General features: G+C 44.4%; 1 long non-coding RNA gene across 4 annotated transcripts in view; it reads right to left on the reverse strand.

Annotated features, from left to right (window-relative positions):
- Window positions 1-944: 944 nt before the first annotated feature.
- The window catches only part of LOC108396060 (uncharacterized), a 29,609-nt gene continuing 4,001 nt past the window's right edge, over window positions 945-26,552 (reverse strand). Inside the window, exons 3-7 of one of the 4 annotated variants that reach the window (XR_012132670.1) lie at window positions 18,155-18,250; window positions 15,782-15,849; window positions 3,675-3,770; window positions 3,262-3,352; window positions 945-2,620 (exon numbers count right to left, since the gene is read on the reverse strand). This is a non-coding gene — a long non-coding RNA (uncharacterized lncRNA). Of the gene's footprint in view, window positions 2,621-3,261; window positions 3,353-3,674; window positions 3,771-9,406; window positions 9,473-15,781; window positions 15,850-18,154; window positions 18,251-26,552 lie in introns of all 4 variants that reach the window. The other 3 variants (XR_012132672.1, XR_012132671.1, XR_001852846.3) reach the window with 3 other exon arrangements.

Consider the following 26,552-nt stretch of genomic DNA (forward strand, 5'->3'; position numbering starts at 1 on the left):
TGGCTGTAGATACTTGGGCTGGAAACAGACACAAGATGTCATCTCGTCCCTGCTCCTGCCTAAGGCAGAACTGACTAACTTTTGATACATGGTTGTCTTACTCTTCCCCTGTATCTCCAGGGAATGTGATACTATGTATCCTTCTACTCATCCATCTATCCATCCACCTACCCAACCACCCACCCACCCATCATTTATTGAAAGATGAGTAAGAACAATCTTTTCCTTTAAGAACTCATGGTATAGTCTTTTCAGGGGCTCCGATGTCTAATCAACAGGGGTAATTTCTAATGTCTAACCTGAATGTCTAATGTCTGATACGTAATCTAATGTCTCCTTGTTGTAAATAAAGATGATGGTAAAACAGGGTCATCCACTCATTCACATATGCATACATGAATGCATATATTCATTCCACAAATATTTTTGAGCTTGTCCCCTGTTCTGGGTGTATTGGCAGACACCGCTGTATTTTGGACATGCTGCCTGCCTTTCAAGCCCAGGAGGTATATTCCAAGGTTGGGAAATGAACCAGCGTTCAAAATGTGGTCAAGTAAGGCTCACTTGTAACTCTATATATTTGGGAAAAATGGAGCTCCCACAATTCCTTCAGTTTACGGATCTCGACATATCTAAGAGTGTGATCATTTCCTAGAGGAGCAATCGTGTGTGGAGGATTTCAGCCCAACTGGCACAGGGCAAGCCCCGGGATCCCTAGTCATCGGCCATGAAACCGTTTCCAGAGGAGCAGGGAAGCAAGGCTGGACTTCCGGCCTCTGTCTGAGCTGCTGCCCAGCCCTTTCCCTGGCTCCCTCTCCCTTCCCTGCGGATCTTCTCACACTTTTTCTAGAAGTGAAGCAGAGAGGAGGTGGGGTGCGGAGGGGACATACCCCTGACCTCTGTGTGTCTCTTGATTCGTCAAAGGGTGGGGGGGCTAGCTACTGCTGGAAGGAGTTGGGGTGGGGACCAGAGGGCCAGCGCTCCTCAGGCTGGGAAATATCCAGAACTCTCATTAACGTCTGACACCTCCAATAAAAGCTGCATATTCCCCAAAAGCGACTTTTTAAAATCTCAGACTCTTTGAAGTCTGGTGTTTAACTGCTCCTTCCATGCATTTAATAGGAAACCAAGTCTCTTGGCTTGCTCACCCAGTCCCTGGGGCAATTTCCCTCCTCCAAGCAATGGAGGTCCTTGTGGGCTTCTTGAAGCTGGGCAAGGAAGGCAGGAATGGAGGGCAGCTGCCCCCCGGGGCTGTGGCTGCCGTGGAATCATACTTCAGAGGCTGGAGTGGATCAGAGCTGGGTGGGGAGGAAGCAGCCGTAAGGTTTTGGAAGTTGGAAAGGGGGTAGGGTGAAAAATGTGGCTGAGGCCAAGCAGTTATTTTTCTAGACTGCCTTTTTTTTTCTTCCTTTAACTGAAAAAGCACATATACAAATGTGAAAGTGGGAATATACTGAAAAATAAGTCCCTCTGTACTGCAGACCAGCCGTCCTCCCAACCTGGAAGCAACCCCTATTAACAGCTTTTTGTGTATCATTCAGAAATTTTCTATGCTTTATATGCACCTTCTTTTTTGCCATAAACAGGACAATATGACTTGTTCTTACAATAGTATCTTAAAAGATCTTCATATAAATGTATTTCAATTATACACACATATATTCACTTATATACACATATATGTCTACTTCATTCTTTGCCTGGTATTATATAGCATGAACGTACCATAACTTAGTTATCCTATGCCCTAATGATAGGCATGTACATTGTTTCTGTCATTAGTTATCACATGCAAAGCTGCAATGGATAACCTTGTACATACACGTCTTTGCAAACATAATTGAGGGGTAAGTTTCCAGAAAAGGTATCGCCCTTGTCAGACATACGCACCTTCAGTGGATAAACCTTCCTCAGGCTGTTTCCTGGCTAGCCAAGATGGTGTACAAGGTGTGGGAGCACTGGGTGTCAGCCCTGCATCCTTCCCCCTCCCGAATCTGGGAGTATGGCCAAGGTGGGAAAAGTCCCCCAAGGAGCGATTGAAAAATGGCTTTGAGATGCAGGAAGAGTTTTCTTTGATTTTTCAGAATGCTCCGTCCCTGCCAGTGACATTTCCATGGGCATCACTGGACACACACACACACACACACACACACACACACACACACACACACACACCCTGCTCCCAAGGGACCACAAGGGCTTCGGGGCCGTGTTCACTGAGCCGCAGCAACGCTGCCCTCTTGCATGGCGGATTTGACGTTTCCAAGCCTTTGCCTCGAACTGCTTTCCATTTCAGCTGTGAGGGAGGTATTGTCAGGTATTGCTGGTTAGGTGAGGAAGCTGGAACCTACAGGGGCTGTGGGATGAAATGTGGCCGTGAAAAGGTCCTGACCTGAGAGCTGGAGGTCTAGGATTCAAGTCCAGTGCCGAATGGTTAGCTGCATGGCCCTGGGCCTCCGTTGAGGTGTCTGGACAGGATGGCCCTCGCCAGCGAGGATGTGGCCTGATGGCTGTCCAAGGTCAGCCTGGGGGAAAGCTGGCTGCTGCTGATTCGCTGGGCCACGTGATTTTCACCCAACACTCAGTGGTTCCAGGCTGATCCCACATCCTGACGTGGCTTCTGTGGAAAGAGCAGAGGGTCTCTCTCTCCTTTGGGGGATGGCACATCCTCCCAGACTTCTCAGGGGTGAGTTCTGTGGGGCTTTTGAAAAGGGGGCTCTGTGCCGTGGGCAGGAAGGCACGGCAGGGGCTGGAGTGATGCAATTGGCCCAGGCTCTAGGCAAGAGGCCCCACCCAGACCCCTTTCACAGCCACTGTGGGGAGAGCCCCTCTGTCCCTTTAAAGCCTCTGTAATTCATGCCATCTGCCCCCCATAAAACCAACCAATCTCCAGAGCCTGGTTCTCCAGATGGCCTTGGGACATAATCAAAGCCAGACCCCCCTCCGGCCTCCTGCCCTCCTACTGGTCTGTCCACAGCCTTCAGCCATCCTGGCTCCAGGCCCCTTAACTCCTTCGTCCCTGGCTGCTTCTCTCCCCAGAATCCCTGTTCCGCCAGCCTTTCAGCCTCCCGGAGGCTGTTCCAGAGCCAGGTGTGGTTCTGTGGTCGAATCCATAGGTTGGGATCAGGAGGCCTGGGGCCACCGCTGACGTTCTGTGTGGCTTTGGGGAATTTAGCTTGCCTGGTAGGGCCCCAGTTTCCCTACCTTTGGCCACCAACCTTGATATTGTAATAAAGAGCTTGCAAAATGTTTTTCACCTACATAGCCTCGTGCAGTCTTCCAAAAGCAGATAATCAGGCCTCTCCTCAGTGCGCTCTCAGGGAGAAGTTCATGAGAACCTGGGTTATGGAGACTGAGAAGCAGTAACCAGGTCACCAGTTACTCTGCCAGACTGGGAGGGGTTCCTGGGGTGGGTGGCCAACCATGGGAAGGTGCGGGGTTTCCTAAAAGCTCCTTGCACGTGACTTTCAAGGGACACGGCCCAGAGGCTGTGGGGGAGAACGTGGAGGCCAGAACCCGCCCAGGGGTCCACAGGGAGTGGGCCCCCATGGAAAGGGACTCCCACTGCTCCATGCCATTGGACCCAGCCCAGCAAGGTGGGGCATGGGGTGGTGACAGGCCTTACCAACAGTGAGGGCATGGCTGCCCTGAAGACAAAACGGGAGGAAACTCACGGAACGGTACTGGCAAGGATTCACGCCAGATCCGTGGAATGGCTGCGTCAAAGAGCCGGGCCCTGGGTGGCTGGTTGTGCAGGGCTGTGGAGACACCTTGTGGTGACAAAGACAAACCTCAGTCTGGCCCCTCTGGAAGGTGATGGGGGCAAAACCAGAGTGAGCCTTGCTGGACTTCACGCCTGTGCTGGGCGGGCACTTCCGTGCGGGAGCTCATTTACTGCTCAGAGCAGCTCTGGGGGGCAGATACTCCCAAGCCTCATTCGGTATGGAATGACGGTACCGTCACCCTCCAACTCTCCCATCTATGAGCTGTGTGACCGTGGCTATTATACAACCCCACGGAACCTCAGCTTTTTCACCTGTGAAATGGGATACTTCACAGGGTGTGACAGAGGTGGGGCAAAGTGCTCATCCCAAGGTCTGGCACGTAGTAAGAGCCGAATGGAGGTTGGCCAGTCATGGAGGGGTTACCTCAGGCCCAATGGCTGCCAGCTAGTAAGGACTGCTTAGCAGGGACTGAATCCAGACTTCTGCCACTGTCCCCCACAAAAGGCAGCGGGGCTGGACTGTTGAGCGTCCCACCCCAAGACCACGTTTATTCCTGAGATGGAGTATCTGGTAACTAGCTCTCACTTGAGGTAGTGCCAGAGAAAGCTGGTGGGCAGCACCGGGCTTTCTGTCACTGCCAGCCCTCTCCTTTCCCTCTCAGCCCCTTCCCCTGATTCCCTCAGGACCCAGCACCTGGAGCAGATGTGGGGTGTTTCCCTGCCATTTTGAGGAGGAGATCATAGGCTCAGCGAATCCAAGGGACCCAGGCAAGACTGAACTGGCAAAGGGCAGAGCTGAGCTGGGCTGTGGGACTCATCTCTCCATCTCTGAGCGCAGCACTGCTCACACCGCCCTGTCTCCAGGCCAGGGCTCGGGTGGGCGATGTGCTCCCCTTCCTCCAGGCCCTCTCGGGTCTGGCCGTCCTCCTGCGGCCTCCCCTCAGGCCCTCCCCCGTCCTGCCGGGACCACTGCAGCAGGCTCCTACTGGCGTTACTTGCTCACCCACTTTTCTGCCCTATTGTTCTAGGTTCTCTAAGGAGGGTCACTAGGGGGTTGTAGGGAGAAGCGGGCGAGCGCAGCATCCAGGAGCCACTCAGGTCCCGAGCTGCCTTCAGAAGAGCTGCTCCTGCCGCTACTCCTTGTTTCTCCCTTTGCTCCTCTGGAGCCAGAATAGGTGGCCAGTGGCCAGGTCCTGCTCTGGGCGTGGGTGTGGCCTGGCTGAGCTGGGATCCTGTCCCTAAGAACCCGGGTGGCGCCTCCCCCTGGAACATGCTACAGCCGGTCCCAGGAGGCCAGGCCCCCAGGCCAATGTCCTAGTGCACAGGCCCCAGGAACTTCCCTGGCTTCCCGCTGCTGGGACCCCTCACATCTGACCCTGGCAGGGCTGGTCGAGTACAGGAGTGTTTATGGGCATCTGTTACAGATAAGGGATCCCAGGACATGGCCACAGTATGCCGGGCTGCTCGCCCTGATGGCTCACACCTGGAGCTGGTCAGGCTGAGCTGCAGGGCGTCATTCTGGGTGCCTGGTCCCCACGCCAGACTCCTGACCCCGGAGGAAGGGCCAGCTGGCCCGTGAGTCCTCTCCTCTTGTGGTCACTTTCATGTCACCAACAGCTCCTCTCTCCTCAGCTTTATAACCATCTTGGAGCCAAGGATGGGGAGAGTAAGGACCCCGTCCTCATCGCCCCCAGGCTGGACCATGACCAGCAAGCTGGGTACACGGAGAGACTCACCAGGTGGAAGATGGTTGCAGGGGACACAGAAATCCCTCTGCTTTGGCCGTGTCCAGTGACAGGAGGTACAGGAAAGGGACAGACTGTTTCCCAGGGTGCTCAGATGATCACCTCAGAGGCAGGCTCCATTGCCAGGGGCCTGCCACTACCATCCTGATGGGCATTACAGACCCAGCAGGCCATGTGGGCATTGCTGAGTCCTTGGCTCTTAAATGTCCAGGCCAAATCCCAGTACCCTTGGAGCCAACCCGGGCAGCCAATGGGCCTCCCCAGGACCTGTCTGCTTTGCCATGTGCCTTACACCATGGGCTTGCTGAGGGCATTGATTTGGGCTGAGAGCTGACTGGAAGGGGTGAGCAGGGTGTCTTCTGTTGGGTGAGGGTGAGGTTGAGGAGCCACGTGGGTTGGTGGGGTAGGTGGGCCTGGATAACAAGAGCCACCATTTGTCCTGCTTTTCCTTGTACCAGCAGGGCCCCTACCATCCCTCACAACAACCCTGTGAGGTACATCCGTCACTTCCTCCATTTTTCAGATGAGAAAACTGAGACACAGATAAATTAAGGAACTGGCCCAAGGTTATGCAGTTGGAAAATTGTGGAGGCAGGATTTGAACACAGGCAATCTGACTCCACAGCCCATACTTGTCACCATCACACCTGCCAAGGGATAGGATGGCTGGGCCAACCAGCAAGCAGGGTTGTGAGGTCAGCAGAAGGAGAGGTAAGCTGGGAAGAGGGCCCCATGTCCTGGTGGGCAGTGGGGCTGAGGGAGAGGGAGACAGGCCGTGAGGAGGGAAAACCACTCAGGGCTCCCTGTGAGGGGCTAAGCAGCCGTGCTCAGAGTGGTAGAGGTGACACAGTCCCGCCTTCCCCAGAGCAGAGTTCCCACCTGTGGGTGTGGCACGCTGGTGTGCCAAGAATGGGTTACAGGCGTGTTATGCTAGAAATCTCTGCATTCAGTCCCCCAGATGGTCCTGGCGGTCCTGGGGCACCTGCTGTTCCCTCCCCCAGCTGTAGCCTGTGATTGAAAACAGCCCTTCACTGTACATCAGTGTGCCATGGCATCGTTTTCTCCTCGGTTGTGCTGTGCAAAGGCCGGGTTATTGTCTCACAGGAGCTCCTACAGCCTCTGAATCCTTCCAGGGGCTCAGAACAGCAGATGCTGCTTCAACAGCTGCCATTACTGCCTCTCCTCCACCAGGCACAGCCAGCTGTTCTGAAAGGGAGTGTTGGGGGCCCTGTGGCGTGGGCCTGTCTGTAAGGGCGGGGTCTCTGCCCTGGAGCCGGCTAATGAGAGCCACAGAGCTCAGGGAATCTCCTGCGAGAAGTGCATTGTACTCACTCAGCTCCCCAGCCGTTGCTCCCCTCTAGCTGCAGGGTCCTGGGCAGGCGACCTCCTGGGGCCCCAGATTCCTCATCAGGAAAGGGAGATTAATACATGCCCACCGCAGAGGGTAGTTGTGGGCATTACATAAGCACATTTGCTTATTCAGTAAGCCTTTGGAATCTGCTCTCTGCCAGGTGGTGGTTGGTGTTAGGGATGGGAAATGAATTAATACAGCACGGTGCTGCCTGCAAAGACAGGAGGGGACCCAGGGGCAGGGAAACAGACCCAGAGACAGAACCTAAAACACTGAATGGGCCTCGGCACAGAACCCGGTACAAATCGTACAACCAGCAAATACTAGCTGGACCTCCTTTTAGAACAAGTGACCTGGCTGGACGGTGGATTTCAGAAATGCTCTCTGCCTCCTTGCTTGGGCTGGTCCTCTCCCCTCCCCCCACCTTCACCCGACGCCAGACAGGACCTCCTGGAGCTCAGGGCCCTGCCACCCCCAGATGCTCAGGAGGCACCAAACTCAGGACCCCCTTTAACCAGCTGCAGGGAGCCCGAGGGCAAACATACAGCCCGTTCCAGGTCTGGGCATGAAACAGGCCTTTGTTGCAGGGCAGGAGCAGCATCAAAGCCCAGCGAGCCCAGGCAGGCCCAGGAACGCCGAGAGCCTGGGCGCTGCTGGCTTCCCACCCCTCCCACCTCCCAGCAGCCTCTGCCGCCGCGCTGGCCCGGCCCCGCCACACGGGGGCGCCTCCTCTCCACGCCCCTCTGCGCGTTCTGCTTTCATCCTTCCCACGTTTCATTCATCGGTGGGGTCGCCCACCGCTTTTGTAGTGTTTTACTGCGTCAGGGAGCCCTCTCACTTGAGCTCCTCCTGGGATCCTGCATCACAAACGGAGGAGGTATTGGGATGGCACTCAGAGCTGGCAGGGGCATTCACGCAGTAAGCACTGGCTGTGTGCTAGGCTTTGAGGAGACAATGGTGGGGCCAGACTGCTCAGGGCTTTGGACAATCTTGGGGACTGGGATGGTTATCCTGAGAGCAATGGGAAGCCACTGAAAGGATTTAGGTTGGGCAAGACTGTGAACGAAGGAGACAATACCAGGATCAAATTTATGTTTCTGAAAGATCCCTTTGGCTGCTGTATGGAAAGTGAATTAGAGGGAGCCAGTCACTGTGGGGAGAGCAGCAGGAGGCTCTTGGGAAGTCCAGGGTGGTGATGGGGAGAGGGTCACACACAGGCAAAGTCCAGTGGGAAATGAGCCATTGGTCCAGCCCCTCCTCACTGCCTGTACACACCTCAAGTCTTCACTTGGTAGCATCCAGACAGACCCCTCCCCTCCTGCAGGCCTGCTCCCCCACCCCAGGGTGTGCATGTCCTGAGGCTGGGTCCAGATTTGCCACATCATTGGTACACTGTGACTCTAACCACCATCACTGTGCCCACAGCCAAGGTAGAGATATCCAGGCAGGTGCCTGGTGGGACCCTGTGTCAGGCCCTCAGAAGGGAGCAGCACCTACTGTGTGTATGTCTACATGTCAGGGGAGGTGGTCTGTGGAATCACTGAAATTTGTAATCTGTTCGCTGCTGGTGGATCCAGCAATGGAATCTCAGCCCCACCAGTTGGAGGTGTCAGGGAGAGCAACCAGAGATTGGTGGGAAGACTGAAAGGGAGGGAACTTCAGAGGGGTGGACCCCAAATTTACATATAAATTCCGCTCAAATCCTTGGCTGATTGCTAAGCTATTAAACTAAGCTATTGAGTATGAAAAAGACCCCAGTCATCCTGGCAACAAGGTGTGGCTAGAAGCTGAAAGAACTGAGCAAAGATTTCAGATATTACTCATCATAGGGGAGAGTTTGGAATTCAGGTCCAGCCAAGTTAGCTGAAAGCTAGAATGAAAATTACCCTCTGAGGAAATATAACATGATCCAGTTCTCCAAGATCATTCATAATGTCCAGCATCTAATCAGCACTCAGCAGACATGCAAACATGACCCACAGTCAATTAAAAAAGCAATCAGTTCACCCAAACCCTGAGAAGATGTAAATGTTGCAATTAGCAGACAATGATTTTAAAGCAGCTATTATAAATACGTTTGAGAACTTAAAGGCAAATACATGGATTATGAATGAGCAGATAGGGAGTCTTAGGAGAAAAATAAATACTATGAAAAAAGAACCAAATGGAATTCAAGAGCTGAAAGTTACAGAAACTGAAATAAAATATTTACTGGATGAGCTTTTAGCAATTGGACGTGGTAGGACACAGAAATAGTGAACTTATCCATAGACTGATAGGAATTATTCTATCTGAAAGACAACGAGAAAAATTTTAAAGAAACATGAAAGGACCTCAGAGGTCTGTGGGACAACATCAAGCAGTCTAACATGAATGGAGAGTGAGAATGGGTCAGAAAAACTTAAAAGAAATAATGACTCAAAACTTTACAAATTTAGTGAAAGGAATCAACTTAGAAATCCAAGAAGCTCATTGAATCTAATTAAGGTAAATATGAAGAAAAGTAGACCTTGGCATATGATGATCAAACTGATGAAACCCAAAGTAAAGAGAGTATACTGAAAACACCCAGAGAGGAACACTTACACAGTGACGGCCGACTCCTCATAAACGATGGGGGCCGGGACTCAGTTGAGCAGTATCTTCAAAATGCTGAAAGAAAACCCCCCAAACCCTGCCCACTCAGAATTCTATTTATGGCGAAATTGTCTTCAATAATGAGACAAAACAAATACTGATGACAAAATAATGAAGATTAAAACGAAGAGAATTCCTTACTATCACATTTACACTATAAGAAATGTTAAAGCAAGTTTGTCAGGCTGAAGGGAAATGGCACCAGATGGTAACTTAGATTTATAGGAAAAAGTAAAGATCCTCAGACATGATAAATATGTGGGTAAAAGTAAAAGACTATATGTATTTTGTCTTTCCTTCTCTTAAATCCTTTAAAAGATGTATGACTGTTTAAAGCAAAAATTATGACACCATATTGAGGGTTTTATTCCATATGTAGATTAATATTCAAGACAAAAGCAGTACAAAGTATGGGGGTAAATGTAAGTGAAAGTATCTTGTGAGAGTCCTATATTTTATGTGAAGCAACTACAATATTAACTCCAAACATATTGTGGTAACTGAAAGGTACATATTACAATAGCTGGAACAACCCCTAAATATGTAAAAATTATAGCCAGAAAGCTAATAGAGGAATCAAAATAAAATATCAAAGATGTTTGATTAATTCCAAAGAAGGAAGAACAAATGATTAAGAAAACAGAAGAAATAAATAGAAAACAAATAGAAAATGGCAGACCAAAACCTCAATTTATCAATTATTACATCCAATGTAGTTTGTAGAATTATTGACAAATTTGATGAATTAAACACATTAATTAAAAGGTGAAGATTGATTGGACAAAGTTGCAGGACCCACTTATGTGCTGATGATAAGAGATGTACTTTAAATACAAAGACACAGACAGTTTGAACGTAAAAGGATGGAGAAAGATACACTGTTGTGATGGTTAGTTTTATGTGTCAATTTGGCTAGGCTATAGTGCCCAGTTAGTCGATTTAAACAGGCATTGCTGTGACAGTATTTTGTAGATGTGGTTAAAATGTACAGTCAGATGACTTTAAGTAAAGCAGGGGAAGAAGAGATTCAGCTTCTATACCTGAGAGTTTCCAGCGTCCCAGCCTGCCCTACTTTACGGATTTCAGACTTGCCAGCCCCTGCACTCACATAAGCCTATTATTTGAAATAAATCTATTAATCTCTCTCTTTATATACATAAATAGATATAGATATTGATGTAGATTTCCAGGAGGTTCTATTTCTGTTAGATTCTCATTGATACACCATTTAAACTCAACTCATAGGAAGCTGAAGTAACTACATTAATGTCAGACAAAATAGCTTCAAGGCAAGGAGTATTGCCAGGAATAAAAGGAATATTTTATAATGATAAAAGGGTAAATGCATTAAGAAAGCACACTAATTACAAATCTGTACTAACATTTAATAAGGATTAAAATAATTATTATAATCTGTACTATAGTAATTGAGCTTTCAAATACATGAAGCAAAATAGAACAAAAGAGGAAATAGACAAATTCACAATGATAGTTGTAGAGTTTATCATCCATTTTTCAGTAATTGATAAAGTAGTTGGACAAGAATTCAGTTGGAATGTAAAAGATCCGAGTGACACTATTGATTCCCTCAGTTGAATTGACATTTATAGCAGACAATGCTGCTATAAATGACAACTGCTGGATACACACTTTTTTCCTCCAAGTGTACATTCACAAAGATAGGTCATATGCTAGACAAAATAACAGCTCAATAAATTTCTGAGGATTGAAATATTATAGAGTATGTTTCTGATCAATACCGTATTTAGAAATTTTCCAAATGTTGGAAATTAAATAATACACCTTTAATCAATTCATGTGTCAAACAAAAAACTAAAAGGGAAATTCAAAAGTATTTTGAACTAAATAATGAAACTACAGTATAACAAAATCTGTGAGATAGTTAATGCAGAAGAAATACTTAGAAGAAACTAGTTTTAAATATTTATGTTGGCTAGGAAGAATGGCTTAAAATCAGTCATCAACATTTTCACCCTCAAAAGCTAGAGAGGAGAAAATTAGGCTGAAAATAAGTAGAATAATGAAGATAATAAAGTAGAGAACAAATGGTAGAGAAAAACACTAAAATCAAAAGTTTTTTTTTCCTGGAAAATACTAGTAAAATTGATAAACCTCTAGTAAGACTGATCAAGAAAAGAGGGAATATTAGTTACCAGTATCTAGAATAATAGAGGAATATCGCCACAGATCCTACAGAACATCAAAAGGATAATAAAGGACTATTATGAATAACTTTATACCAATAAATTTGACAATCTAGAGGAAATGAACAAATTCTTTGAAAAACACAACCTATCAAAACACACATAAAGTGAAATAGAAAATCAAAATAGTCCTATACTTATTCAGTACATTTATTTAATTGATTATATAAAACTTCTCTACAAAGGAATTTCCAGGCTCAGATGATTTCACTAGTGAGTTTATCACACATTTAAGGAAGAAATAATAGCAGTACTATGCAAAATCTTTCAGAAAAGGAAATGAGGAACATCTCTCAAATTTTTTCATAAGTCCAACATAACCCTGAGAACAAAATCTGACAAAGATAAAAAAGGAAAACTATAGGCCAATATATCTCACAAACATACCTTTAACAAAGTATTCACAAATTGAATCGAACAACATGTAAATTACATCTGACTCTATGAAGTTTATCCATTTCATATTTGTAAATCACTTATTTACAATAACCCACCTCATTTATAGAATAAAGGAGAAAATTCATTTGATTATCTCAATAAATGCACAAAAAAGTATTTGACAATATTCTACCCATTCATTATAAAAACTCTCAGAAAACTAGGAAAATGAGAGTTTCTCAGTCTGATAAAGAGCATTATATGAAACTTACAACTAAAATCAGCTTTATTGGCAAAAGACTGACATTTTCTCCATAGGGCCAGGATGTCTACTTTTACTACTTCTATTCAACATTTTACTATAAATGATAATTACTGTGACAGGGCAAGAAAAAGAAATAAAAGACATAAACATTAGAAAGGAAGAAGGAAAAGAGTATATTTTCACAGATGACATGATAGTTCATGTGGATTAAAAACCTAACTAGAACTAATAAATCAGTTTAGCAAGGTTGCAGGATACCAGGTCAAATAAACACATAATTGTATTTCTCCATACTAGCAGCAAACAATTGGAAAATGGAAAATTCCACTGAAAATAGTATAAATAACAAAATTTAGGGAAGTCTTTAACAAAAACATATGAAAGGACTGTGCACTGAAAATTACTAAACTTTGCTGAGTGAAATTAAAGAAGACCTAAACAAATGCAGAGCTATACAATATTTATTAATGGGAAGATTTAACATTGATAAGATGTAATTTTGCCAAACTAATCTGTAGATTTAATGTAAGTCCAATCATAATCATAGAAGGCTTTGCTGGTAATGTTTTATAGATGTATTCAGAAATGTATATGGAAGTTCAAAGTAGCAAAATAATCCTGAAGAAGAAAAGCAAAGCTGAAGAATTTATAGCAGATTACTTTAGGATTTACTATGAAGCTACAACAATCAAGGCGGTGTTGTATAGGTAAAAGGATAGACAATTAGGTCAATAAAACATAATAAAGAGTCTAGAAATAGACTTGCACTCACGCAGTTGATTGATTTAAGATGGAGATGTCAAAGCAATTCTATGGAGAAAAAAAGGCTTTCAGCAAATGGTGTTGAAACAACTGGACATCTTTATCCAGGAAAAAAATGAGTCTTGACTCCTGAACCTATGCCATATATCAAAATATATGCATCATAGACCTAAGTATAGGAGCTAAAACCATAAAGTCTTTTTAAGCAAGCATAAGAGAATATTTTTGAGATCTGTAGGTATGCAAAAAGTCTCAAACAGAACCCAAAAGTCAATAACCATAAAAGAAAAACATGATAAATTAGGCTTCACTAAAAATTTTTTTTAAAACCTTTGCTGAACAAACACTTCTTTCAGCATGACAGGGTGGCAGGGGCCACATCTACTCTGCCACCTCAACTAGAAAATTGGACAAAATATATGCAAGCATGTTTTTCAACTATTAGACAACAGTCAGTACAGGGCTGTGATCCTTGAGAGAAGGGAAACAAATGAAGTGAACCTTACAAGTAGCTCAGTTTATTGCCTGGGGGCGGTTTCCAGGTCCAGAACCAGGGGAGAGAAGCCAAGGAGAGCCTGGTGGTCTCAGTGAGTTGAGAAGAAAGTGGCTGGGGTTCCTGGAAGTCAAGGTGTTGACCTTGCAGGCAGAGTACCAGAAAAGGAGGCAGCTACACAGAAAGAGACAGAGCTCTGCAGGTCTGCAGATGTGTCCAGGGAGTCTTTGAATGGGCAACTGATATACAACGTGTGAGAGGAATTGATGCAGAACTAGGGAAAGGATCACCAGAAAGGAATGGGGAGAACAATTTCTGGAGCCCATACAGAACTTAGACCTTTTGCTCCCTCCAGCCAGAGTGGAGAGGCCTTGTAATGCATGGGTCACTGGGAAGAATGCTCAGAAGGATATTATTGCCTTAGGAGTGATGCTCAAGTAATGCTGGGCTAAGGGCTGCTGCGGACCTTAATGAAACTTAAATACAAGGCTTGAGGCTCCAACTGATCACAAGTCCTTTAACTGTGTGCCAGAATAAAGCTCAACACTACCTAAAGGAATACAACAAAGTCCAGTACTCAACACATAAAATTTACAATGATGGAAACAGGAAAGATGAAAGCAGAAATCAATGAAACAAAAAGAGGGAAAAATCCAGGAAACCCAAAACCTATTCTTTGGAAAGTATTTTTTCATTGAGGTACATACAATAAAATGTATAAATCTTAGAGTGCAGCTCAATGAATTTTGACATGTGTAGACACTCATGTAATCATCATCGAGACCAGGATATCGAACATTCTCACTAATCTTTTTCCCCCTTCAACTATTTCACCCCTTCACCATCCCCCTTCTCTATGGCGATCGTCAGTTCATTCTCTGTGTCTGTGAGTCTATTTCTGTTTTGTTTGTTTAATTCCACATATAAGTGAAATCATATGGTATTTGTCTTTTTCTTTCTGACTTATTTCACTTAGTATAATACCCTCTAGATCCATCCATGTTGTTGCAAATAGCAAGATTTCATTATTTTTTATAGCTGAGTAATATTTCATTGTACATACGTACCACATCTTTATCCATTCACCTATTGATGGACATTAAGTTGCTCCCATATTTTGGCTATTGTAAATAATACTGCAATAAACATAGGGGTGCTTATATATTTAAGAATTAGTGTTTTTGTTTTCTTTGGGTAAATTCCCAGAATTGGAATTGCTAAGTTGTAAGGCATTTTCTAGATTTAGTTTTTTAAAGAACTCTGCAAATTGCCTTAGGGAAATGTTTTGATTGTCTCCTATTCACCCAGCTGGTGAGATAGGGATTCTTGCCCTAGAGTTAGGGGGATGGTGGAACATGCAATACTTCATACCAGAGAGATGTCATTGACCGGAGTTTACTAGTCACATATACTCACAGAAGGGAGAGGAGGACACTGCATGCCACACTGGGCCACACATGGGGGTTACACTTGGGAACAAAGTGAATAACCAGGGAATGTTGGGAGACAGTCTTTGTAGTACCCATAGTTCCTAGGATACCATTGGTATGTTTGAATAATTCCATAGGCTGACCCCTGCTATTCAGGGTTAAGCGAGAACTGCACCTGCTCCTTTTGATAAAGTGGGTTGTTTGGACCTTATGCACAGGAGCAGAGTTGGGAGGGGAACTTGGGGTTAGGCCAGATGAGGCCCTCCCCATCTCACTAGATGTGAAGGCAGCATATAATACTGGACTTTCATTTTAGGCCTTCCACCACAGAAAGATGGATACAATTGACAAAACTATAGCCTGACTGATCAGAAAAAAAGAACACAAGTGACCAATATCAGGAAAGAAAGAGAGGATGTTGCTGCAGGCCTTACAGACATTAAAAGAATTAAAAGTATTAAAAGAAATACCTAAGGGACTATTACAAACAACTGTATACTTATAAATCCAGCAACTTTGAAGCACAAACACAAACTACAAAGGTAACACAATAAGAAATAAATAAAAGTTGAATATCCCTGTATCTATTAGGTAAATTAAATTCATAGTTTTAAAACACCTTCTTTAGAAAACTCCAGGACTAGATGGCTTCAGTAATGAATTCTACCCATTGGTGTGTTGGTAAAATGTTTTACATCTAAGTCTCCAGAGGAAAAAATAAAATCCTTGGTTAGTAGCATTTGCCAATTTCCAAGGTGTAAATATTCTTACCATGGTCAATTTCAGGTTACCAATGGGGTCGCTGATGCTGGAGCTGAGAGGAGGTGTGCAGTAGAACACTGTACAGAGAAAATCACCATGAATATCCTTAAAAGCACTGATATTAATAAAATGTAGCAACAATATATAGGAAGTGATGAATACTCAGTATTTATTGCTTTTATTTTTAATATAATTTATTTATTTACTTTTTAATAATGGCTGTGTTCAACCACTGTTTTACAAAATTCCTGAAAATTTGACAATAGGCTCTCATGGGCCAGTACAAGTTGGTTCTGAGATACCAATGATTGTACTAAACATTTAAGGAAAAAATAACATCAATTTTACAAAAATGGTTGTAGAAAATAGAAGAGGAGGGAACATTTCCAAAGTTAGTTTAGGAAGCCAGCATTACTTGGATTCCAAAACCAAACAAATACATTATAAGGAAAAAAAAAAGCCCAAACTATAAACCACCATCCCTCAAGAACATACAGAAATAATTCACAAAAGTGTAGCAAAGAAAACTCAGCAATATATAAAAAGGATAATAAATCAGGATCAAATGGCCTTTTTCCCAGCAATTCAACGTTGTTTTAATATTCAAAAGTCAATCTATACTTTAGCATACGTGGGAGGCAGAATATCTGTGTCCTAATCACAGAACCTATGAATATGCTGTTTTACATACTAAAAGAGAATTTGCAGATGTGATTAAGTTAAGGAATTTGAAATAGGGCGATTATTCTGAATTCTGTGGCTGGGCCTGATGATGTAATCACAATGTTTCTTACACATGAAAGAGGGAAGCAGGAGAATCAGTGTCAGAGGAAGTGGGATGGTGGAAGCAGAGATCAGAGTGATGAAATTGCTGGCTTTGAAGATGGAGAGGGGCCATGAGCCATGGAATGCGGACAGCCTCCAGAATCTAGAAAGCACAAGGAACTGGATTCTCTTCTAAGGCTTCCAGAAAGCCCTACCAACATCTTGACATTAGCCCAGTGAGACCCATTTCGGTGATAAGATAGTAAATGTGCATTGTTTTAAAGCATTTAGTTTGTTACAGCACCAATAGGAAATGAAGTAGGTAACCAACACATCATTTAAACAGCCTTAAAAGAAAAAACATATGAGCATGTCAATTGATGCAAAGGAAATTTTTGACAAAATTCAACACAGATTCGCAAGAAAATCTCAGCAAACTAGGAATAGAAGAGAACTTAACCTATAATAAACTTACAACTAACATCATGCTTAGTGGTGAAAGACAACGCTTTCCCTCTCGGATCAGGAACAAGGCAGGGAAATATGTTATAATTATTTGCCCCTGGTTTTATTGAGATATAACTGACATATAACATTGGACTAGTTTAAGTTGTACAACATAATGATTTGACAAATGTGCATATTGTGAAATGTTTACCGCAATAAGTTTAGTGAACATTCATCATCTCATAGTTATAATTTTTTTTCTTGTGATGAGAGCTTTTAAGATCTACTCTACTAGCAATTTTCAAATATACAATATGGATTGTTAATTATAGTTACCATGCTGTACATTATATCTCTAGAATCTGTACATTATATCTCTAGAATATATCCGTATTTATTATAACTGCAAATTTGTGCCTTTTGACCACTTTCACCTATTTCCCCTACCCCAACCCCCTGTTAAAACTATTACTATTCAACAGTGTACTGGAGGTCCTGGCCAATGCAATAGTTCAAGAAAAAGAAATATAAGGTATGTTGTTTGAATGGAAGATTCAAAATTGTCTTTATTTATAATCAACATGATTATTTACCTAGAAAATCTTAAGGAATCCATAAAAAAGCTAGGGTACTAGAACTAATCAGTGAATTTAGTGAGGTTTCAGGGTACAAGTTCAATATACAAAAGTTAATTGTATTTCTATGTAATAGAAACTAATCACTGGAACTTATATTAAAAATAACATTTATAATAACACAAAAACATGAAATACTTAGGGATAAATAGCCAAATTTATACAGTATACTGAAAATTACAAAATACTGCTGGGAGAAATTAAAGATGATCTAAATAAATAGAGAGACATGCCATGTTCCTGGGCCAGAAGACTTGATCTTGTTAAGATGTCAATTCACTCCAAAATAGATCTATAGATTTAATGTACTCCCAGACAAAATTCCAGCAGGTTTTTTGAGAAATTGATAAGCTAATATAGAAATGCAAGCGATTACAATAGTTGAAAGAAATTAAGAAAAAAAGGAACAAGGTTGGAGAAATTACTATGATTTCAAAACTTACAATAAAATTACGGTAATTAAGACAGTACACTATGGTAGAGAATAGATATTTAGACTAGTGGAACAGAATAAAGAGTCCAGAAATAGACTTACATTTATATGGTTAATCGATTTTCATAACGGTGCCAAGGTAATTCAATGGGAGAAATGATCATCTTTTCAACAAATGGTGCTGGGACAATTGGATATCTAAAAAGAAAAAAAATATCTTTCTCTTGTACCATAAACAACAATTAACTCGAAGTGGTGGGTCAAAAACCTAAAATCTTTGTGACCTTGGATTAGCCAAGATTTCTTAGATAGGACACAGAAAGCACAATCCCTACAAGAAAAAGAAAAAGCAATACACGGGAGACTTCATCAAAATGAAAACTTTTTGTTTTTTACAAGATAGTTAAAAAAATGAAAAGGCAAGCACAGTGGGGTAGAAAATATTTGCAAAATACAGTCTAATAAAGGACTCGGATCCAGAATATTTTTTAAAAAACAACAAAAACTCTTCCCACTCAATAAGCAGACAAACAACCTGATTAAAAACTGGGCAAAAGGCTTGGAGAGACATTTTACCAACAAACATAAATGGATGGAAAATAAGCACATGAAAGAAGCTCAACATTAGTCACTACAAAAATACAAATTAAAATCACATGGAAAGACAACTATACAGCTAGTTGAATGGCTAAAATTTAACAAGACTGACTGATTGTACATGTTGACAGGATGAGGAGCAACTGGAGGCCCGTGAGATGGTAGGAATGCAAAATGGCCACTTTGGAAAACAGTTTGATTCACCTATGAAGTTAAATGTATTCTTATTATATGACCCAACAAACCCACTCAAAGGCAGTTACCCTGGGGAAATAAAAATAAACGCACACAGACATTTACATAAATATTCATAGCAGCTTTACCTATATTAGCTGCAAATGCAAATACCCAAATATCCATCAAATGGTAAATTGATAAATTGTGGAATATCCATACAATGAGATACTATTCATCAAAAAGAGGAACAGCTTTTACGCAATAACATGGATGAATCTCAAAAACATTATGCTAAGTGGAAGACGCTAGACATAAAAGATTACATACTGCAAGATTCTTAAATGAAATTTTAGAAAAAGCAAAACTACAGTGTCAGTAAGAGGGTCAGTGATTTTCAGGAGCTAGGCATTCACTATAAAAGAGCATAAGGGAACTTTTAGGACTGAAGGAAGTGTTCTATATGATGCTTTTTGTGGTAGTTACAAAACTGTGTACATTTGTCAAAAACTCATTGAATTGTACATTTAAAATTGGTGACTCTTATATACACTATGCTTTAATAAATCTGATAAAAGGACACCATTAAGAAAATTAATAGACCAAAGATTTGGAGAAAATATTCAGAATACATACATCTAACAAAGGACTTTTCACTAGAATATACAAAGAACTTCTATGACTCAATAATAAAAAGACAAGCAACTCCATTACAAATGGGCAAAAGGCTTGAACAGATACTTTGCAAGAGAAGATGTGTGAATACAAATAAGCGCATGGAACACTGTTTGACATCATTAGTTATTGGAGTAAAGCAAATTACCAGCCACTATACACTGACTGGAATGGCTACATTTTAAAAGCCTGACAACAATGAAATGTTAAATGTCGACGAGATTGTAGAGCAACTGGAATGCACAGATAATGCCAGTGGGAATGCAAAACAGTGTAAGGTCTGGGAAAAGGTCTGATGGTTACTTATAAAGTTAAACATACACCTACTCTCTGACTCAGTAATGCCACCCTTGGGGGTTTATCCAAGAGAAATTAAAACATATGCCCACAAAAACAAATGTTCATAGAAGCTTTATCCACAACAGTCACGTATTGGAAATAGTGAGAATCACTAGACGCATTCTGATAGTCATACTCTGGAATATTAGTCAACAATGTAAAAGAATGAATCTCATAGGCAATATGCTGAGAGAATATTCAAAAGTATATACCCTATGATTCCTCTTATTTGATGTTCTAGATTAGGCAATAGTAATCTATAGTTAGAAATAGGATTAGTTTGGGGTGGAGGTGGGTGGTAGGATTGACTGGGAAGGAACAGGAGAGAATTTTCCAGTGAGGTGGTAATATACCATATTATATAGAGATGTGGGCTATTTGGATATAAACATTTATCAACGTTATACAGCTAATGGTTATACATTTTGATGTATGTAAATTTTCCTAAAATATAGTAATGTCAAAAAATAATAAAAATTGAGTGGGTGGAAATATGGTGAAACAAGACTGGCATGCACAGTAATTGCTGAAGTGAGGTGATGGGCACAGAGGGATTTAACTTAGACGATTATGTTTACTTGGTGTATTTTTGAAGTTTTCCATAATAAAAAGTGAAGTAAAATAAAAGGAAAGAACACTATAATTACACCTCATGGAGCTGTCGTGCATTTCTAGGGGACAGTGTTGGGGACAGCATTCTGTAGGCTGGGGAGGATATATATATATATTTTTTGAGAGGGCATCTCTCATATTTATTGATCAAATGGTTGTTTACAACAATAAAATTCAGTATAGGGGGGGGTCAATGCTCAATGTACAATCATTAATCCATCTGAAGTCTAATTCTCGTCAGTCTCCAATCTTCTGAAGCATAACGAACAAGTTCTTACACGGTGAACGAATTCTTACCTAGTGAATAAATTCTTACATGGTGAACAGTACAAGGGCAGTCATCACAGAAACTTTCGGTTTTGATCATGCATTATGAACTATAAACAATCAGGTCAAATATGAATATTCGTTTGATTTTTGTACTTGATTTATATGTGGATCCCACATTTCTCCCTTTATTATTATTATTATTTTTATTTTTAATAAAATGCTGAAGTTGTAGGTAGATGCAAGATAAAGGTAGAAAACATAGTTTAGTGCTGTAAGAGGGCAAATGTAGATGATCAGATGATCAGGTGTGTGCCTATGGACTAAGTATTAATCCAGGCTAGACAAGGGCAGCAAGACATCCACGGATGCAGAAGATTTCTGGGGAGGATATTTTGACATGAGCGCTCTCCCTCATTTCCTCACCGTGCTTCCTGCCCTCTGCTGCTTGTTCTCCAGCACCCTTCCTGCAACCTTTCTCCAGTCCCTTTCCCACCTGCCTGCTACCTTCTCTCCCCTCCCAGTCCCACTGCCCTTTGCCCACCAGTGGCTCAGAGCTGCTGCCAGAGGGCTGTGCTGACAGCAATCTGGGCTGCGGCCTTGTCTTGCAGCTGTGGCCACATAGCAAGGACCCTGTGGGGAAAACTGCTATATTTCCAGAATCTCTCACCTGGCCTTAGTGTATCTCCATATCAATAGGTGTTTCCAAGGGGTGGAGAGAAGTCCATCTCCATATCAATAGAATGATTACAAGTGGTGGTAGGGGGAAGCGAGGGCCTATCTGGACCAGAGAGGTTTGGTGGGGTCCTTTTGCAGCTGGGTCACGAGACACGGGCAAGCAGAAGTAGATGACTGCTTATGAGCAATAAACAGTTTTTTACCACTTTATTTCTCCCTTTGACTAATTTTGGCTTCAAAGGTTATTTGCCCTGGGCTGGGAACATATTCCCCACCCCCCACCCTGGAATTACAGACCCTGCTTTGGGGACAGTATGGAAGCACTGCTGCCTGAAGTTCTCCTTCTCTCCCCCGCACCCCCCACCAGCTCTGCCACCTCCTGTCTGTCTGGGAGCAGGCAGGCTGGTCTTGTGGCTTTGCCGTCTAAGTGCCAGCCCTCCATAACAAGAGGGACTTGCCCTCACTTGTCTCGTCTACCTGGCCTCCCTGAAAACTGTCCGGCTACTTGGATAGTTGAGGGACACTTAAGCCGGGTTCCCGGCCCTGCACCCCGGCCCACCTCCTCTCTGGAGCTGCCCTGCCCTACTCCGTCCCCCAGGGTCACTGCCTCAGAGTCACTGTCAGCACAGCAGCCCCTTGTACTCTGGTTTGTTTTTGCCAAGAACCAGCTGAGCCCAGGAGACCTTGGGCTCTGGGGCAGGACCCATGAGATGCCTCTGGTCTGCTTTTTCTTTTTTGCTCTGTTTTAACCATCCATTAACTCAACACATATTTATTGAGCACCCACTGTGTGAGAGCGCTGTGTTAGACACTAATGGCTGTAGACAGGGCCTTGTGGTGAAAGTGGAGGGACAGATAATTGCAATGCAGTGTGACCAGGACACCCACTGGGGACCTTGGAGGAGCTGGGGGGCACAGGGAGGGGTTGCTCAGCCTGGACTGGGGTTCAAGAAGCAATTCTTGGAGGACATGCCAACTAAGCTAAGACCCAACGTGGGCAGAGAGGCAAGGGAAGAGCCTGTGAAACAGCCCCGGGGGAGCGCTCATTGGCAGGGCCTTGTAGGAACTGCAGAAAGTTCAGGCTTTGCGTGCCAGGGGGGTGGGCCTGGCCGGATGAGGCCTGGAGAGCCCAGCAGCCTCGCTGCCCAAGCTGCCGGCCCTGCCTCCCTGTGAAGCCCTCCCCCAGGGCAGCCCTCAGGCTGGGCAGGGGCTCAGGCTGTGCCCTCTGCCTCTGTGGGGTACAGCAGCCTTCTCTGCCCCCTCTGCCTGCCAGGGAGTGCTCTGACACTGGGTCTGGGTCTGGTTCGTTTCTGGTTCTGAGCTCAACTATGCCCACAGGCGAGGCCACACCCAGGGAGTCAGGCCTTGCCAGAGCCAGGCAAACAGACTCTGACCTCCTCCTGGGCAGGGGCCTCTCCGTCCCCATCCCCAAGCCAGGTGGGGGCAGGGTCAGCCATTGGGGTGGTGAGACAGGCTGTGCATGAACTTCCCAAGAGCAGAGACTGCAAAAACATAGACACGGAAGGAGTTTTTAGAGACATCACAAAGATAGTTGTTAGACTCTAAAATCAGTTCATATGCTTGGCTCGGACAGAAAATATTAACAGTATACTTTAAGGGAATAGAAGGCGAGCTCTGGAGTCAGATTATACGGAGTTCAAAACCCAGTTCTGCTACTAATTAACCTCGTGACCTTGGGCAAGGCACTGAACCTCTGTGCCTCAGTTTCCTCCTCTGTGACACAGGGAGAATGAAAGTACCCACCATATAAGGCTATGGGAGGACTGGGTGAGATCATCGATGTTAAGGGCTTACTTAGCATGGTACGTGCTACATGGTGTTAATAAATAATGATAATAATGCATTTATTGATATTATTCTGTCCAATCCCTCTGATGGACAGGTGGGTGACTCCTGCCTGCCATCCACTGGGAACTTCACAGGGATTTGCTCCCCCTTCCAAAGGAATGAAAGAGCTCTGGACGGGGTGGGTGGCTGGGTAACCTCTATCACCTTCTTCTTTGGGGGGAAATGTTCTGCTTTGGGATATTTGGCTTCATTGATTAACAATTAAGTAACTGAGGGCAAGTTATTTAAGTTCTCAGCCTTAATTTCCCCATCATTCAAATGGTGGAAATGCTAGCTCACCAATTCTTAGTGAAATTCATACGGCATGGATGGATGGCCCAGGGCTGAGTCCAAGCTCTGCTGTGTGACCTTGGGCAAGCTGTTTCACCTCTCTGGGCCTCTGCTTCCCATTTCCTCTTCTGTACCAAGTACCAGGTACCAGGGAGAGTTGTGAATTCACGGATAATCTATATAATGTGCCCAGGAGACAGTATGCCCTCAATAAAGAATAATAGCGAGTATTGTCATACTGATGATTAAGATAGGGAAACGTCTTAGGGGTCTGTGAGGAAACTGGACACATCTGCATATTCCTTGGGAGAGAGAGCTACCTCCCGCAGCCCTAGGGTAAGAAGGGCTGTTTTTCCCAATATCTTCCTGAGATGTTAGCACTGCCTGAACACGGTCAGGTTCAAGTTCAGTCTGTGTGGAAGGGATGGGGAAGGAAGGTGCCTTCTGAGGTCTTAGGAGCCAGCCCAGAGCACAGGCTTCTCTCTGTGATGTCCTCCCTACCCAGCTCCGTGGTGTGAGCGGACTGACCGCTCATAGCCTTGGGGCCTCCGGGAAGACAGTCAGTGCAGCCCAGGGCAGAGTCGTGGGTGCTGCTGGACCAGCCCTACCACACCTGTTCAGTCTGCTCTGTTTTTTTTCCTTTCTTCCTATTTACTCTGAGGAAATTAGTTTCTACAATTCAAAAACAGGATGGAAATCCAGAGGTTACCCAATTCATTTCCTATCACAAGGTCGCTCTGCCAATCCCTCCTAAGGCCTCGAAAGGAGTAGATGCTATTGGACACAAGACAGACACCTGCTGTCTACCTTCAAGCCCTCTAACTGTGCTGTTAGCCTGTTCCCTCTTGTTTGGCCCTCTGGAGGGGCAGAGAGAAGCTGGCCAGCACCTACGTCCAAAGAACCTTCCTCGGCTCAGAAGGGTGTCATTAAGCCACCCCTTCTCCAGGCTAAATAATCCCAGTGCCTTTCACCCTTTCCTCTCGGGTTCTGTTCTCCAAGTCTGTAAGTATTTTCAGTGCCTTCTCGGTATTTTAGGATGCAACCCTATAATTATAGAGTCTCAGAGCTGGAAGGTATCTGGGAGATGGCAGAAGGAGAGCCAGGCACAGACGGGTAGGTCACCTGGCACCCGGAGGGAAGGAAGCCCATCAGAAGCCCTTCCCCAGTCCTCCCCCACTGAGGAAAGCCCTGCTCAGGTCTCCCTAAAGAGCTACATTAAGCAAAAACCTCCCGAGCAGTTCTTGTGAGCTGCGCATTGCCTGGGCATTTTCACATTTCACCTCCTTAATCACTCAACAGTCTTGCCGGGGAACAATGACTGGCCTCATTTTATAGGTAAGGAAACTGGCTCCCAGAGAGAAGTAACTTGCCTCAAATCACACGCCAAGGAAGTCCTAGGGCTCCTTTGCCCAAACTCCCCAACCTGCTACTCTTACCCGACAGGCTGCACCCACAGAGCGATTCCCACAGGCCCTCGCGGCAGGGCCTCTCCCTGAGGAAGGCTGTCGAAGTCCCAGGGAATCCAGACCGGGGCTGTGGCAGGAATCGGTCAGGGTTTCACAGGGAAACAGAAGCAGTAGGATAGACCTTTATGTAAACAGTTTTATTTCAAAGGATTTGCTCATGCAATTGTGCGGGCTGGTAAGTCAAAAATCTGGAGAGCAAGTGGCAAGTTGGAAACCAGGCCAGAGCTGATGGTACTGTGTCCAGGCAGAGTTCTCCAGCAAACCTCAGTTTTTACTCTTAAGGACTTTCAACTGAGTCAACGAGGCCCAACCACATTATAGACGATAATCTTCTCTTCATCAACTGACTGTGGCTATTAAGCATGTCTATAAAATGCCTTCACAGCAACACCTGGATTAGCGTTTGATTAAATAACTGGGTTTTATAGCTTAGCCAGGTTGACACATAAAGGGAACCATCACACCCTCCTTTATGGGTGTTGATGGGAGCCACGGAGAGAAGTCAGCCTGATCCACTGGGCATTCTCCCAGAGTCCTACGCAAATGCTGGGAAGGGGCCAAGCCTGGGGACTTGGGGATGGCAGATTCCCCTGTGGACCCCCCATTATGAAGGCATCCTAGGTCAGGGTTCTCCCACCAGATCCAGACCTGACCACTTTCCCCCAGGGACCCCACCTGGCTTCTGCTTACTTGGGAGCTACAGTTAAGACCCAGTTTCTTTTCAGGGGGCAGAATGCTTGGAAGGAGCAAAGGGCAGTCCTGGGAGTAGGAGTAAGATGACTGTTGCTTGAACCCTGAGGAAGCCTGTGGGCCAAGAGCCCTTGAGGGTAGGGATGGTGTTTTATTTTCTCTGCACCCCAGGCCTGGGACCATGGCCCACTGGAAATGTGCCTTTTCCTTCCATCACCTACCCAGGTAAGTGCCTGAAACATTCTAGGAAGAAATCAGTCTTGTTTTTAAAGTTCTTCCAAGAAGGGAATTTATGATAGCAGGAACAGGGCTTCTCAATCCAGAGAGTTCTTAATGTGTAATATAAATCTCTCCAATTTTAGGATCGTTTCTAGTATTAGGATAGCAGAAATGAGGAAATTAGACTTCAGCAATGTTATTATTGCTATAAAGTTTTGAACCACCACAGCCTTCTCACTGTTGTATAACTAGAGACACGCCTGAAGGACAGAGATGCCAAGAAGTCAAAAGAACCCTGGAAGCACTGCAATGGGACCAGCGCCCTCCCCATGGGATAACACTGCCCCCATTTTGTCCTTTGCAAGGCTAGAGGCCCAGTTCCTCAGCTCCAATTCCATCATTTGTAAAGTATTTCAGTTAGACTCAGAACTTTCTGCAGCAAATAGTCCTAAAGCTTGAAATGGATGGCTGAGGCGGGTTGTGAAATCTCCTTCTGTGCAAGTCTTTTCAAGGGCATTTCTAGATGTAGACTTGCTTAGAAGCACTGGGTGGACATGCTGGCTGCTCCCTCCCAACGCTGAGATTCCGAGGAAGCAGGAGGAGTTTCTTCCTTTTAAGGTATTTCCTCTTCCATCTGAAAGTGA

The sequence above is a fragment of the Manis javanica genome, chromosome 6 (genome assembly GCF_040802235.1).
Source record: "Manis javanica isolate MJ-LG chromosome 6, MJ_LKY, whole genome shotgun sequence".
Classification (NCBI taxonomy): domain Eukaryota; kingdom Metazoa; phylum Chordata; class Mammalia; order Pholidota; family Manidae; genus Manis; species Manis javanica.